Source organism: Aplysia californica, unplaced genomic scaffold (genome assembly GCF_000002075.1).
Source record: "Aplysia californica isolate F4 #8 unplaced genomic scaffold, AplCal3.0 scaffold00751, whole genome shotgun sequence".
NCBI lineage: Eukaryota > Metazoa > Mollusca > Gastropoda > Aplysiida > Aplysiidae > Aplysia > Aplysia californica.
The window spans coordinates 95,620-96,774 of record NW_004798021.1 but is presented as its reverse complement, the minus strand read 5'-3'; the positions used below and the strand labels follow the sequence as shown (position 1 = coordinate 96,774).

The following is a 1,155-nucleotide window of genomic DNA, read 5'->3' as shown; positions in this document are numbered from 1 at the left end:
GGGGGGTTGGGGATAGAGAGAGAGAATATACTTTTATTTCACCTAGGAGAAAAAAGAGTTGTTTGAAAAGACCTGGTTTCGAAAAGAAAAAAGAACAGTTAGACAAGAGAATAGGTAAAAAGCATCACAGTCATATCAACAATGTAATTATCAAGTATGAAAGTTGTTTTTTTAAAAAGCTTGATTGCATGTATTCAAGCTTCTAAATTTTCACAACCACAATTTATTGTTCACAGGGAAAAGAAGACAGGGGAAGTAAACTATCAGTGATCAGCTGAAATGGGACGGTTTGTTTGTTTGAATAAAAATAAGCACATCGACACCATAATGGTCATTTAGTGCTGGGAAAAAGTGAGACAGACAAACAGGAACAACAGAGTGGAAGGTAAAGAAGTAGGACCTACCAGTGGCGCCCTCCAACCACCCACTAAATGGGACGGACAACTGTGTTACAAAGTAGCTTACTCAAGAGAAAAAGTACATTTTCACGGGGCAGAAAAAAAAACTACGTGATTATCTGACAAACTAGAGAGAAAATTATCGTATTATTGTAAGTTGACAGGGCACGGCTAGCTATTCGTCCATCCTGATAAATACAGCGTATACACGTACAACTACGCCCCAATAACAACATTACAAAATAATAATAAATAAATAAAAAATGATGTCTGTATAGCTTCAGCACCACCATGCACTGGAATTTGATAGCCCTGTCATAGAAACATTGGAGGAGTCACCCACAGCCATCCTTATTCTTTTCATCTTTTCTCTTGTCTGTCCGATTACACAGGCCAGCAGGCAACGCATTCAACAACGACCGTTTCCTTTCTGGCCACTGACATAAACAGGCAATAACTTCTCGCATACTCTAAAGGAAAAGGAAAATGATAATGATAATATAATATATATATATTATTACATAAGAAGCAACAGCTCCAGTGAGCCAGTAAGAAGGCGTCGTTCATGCATACATTAACACCAGGCACACCTGTGGTTTATTATGCATAATAATAATAATATATTCAAACGCTGCTCGTGGTTCATTATTTAGAATTCATGGCGTGCTTTGTCACAGTCGTAGCTTATTAGAGACTACTGGTGGTGGGGATGATTTTGCTAACTTTGGCAATATTTCTTTAAGATAAAAACTGCGCA

At 37.7% G+C, this 1,155-nt stretch overlaps 1 protein-coding gene across 1 annotated transcript in view; it reads right to left on the bottom strand.

The window, feature by feature from the left end:
• Window positions 1-1,155, bottom strand: part of LOC101864421 (universal stress protein Slr1101) — a gene marked incomplete in the record, with an annotated part of 22,367 nt that overhangs the window by 3,241 nt on the left and 17,971 nt on the right.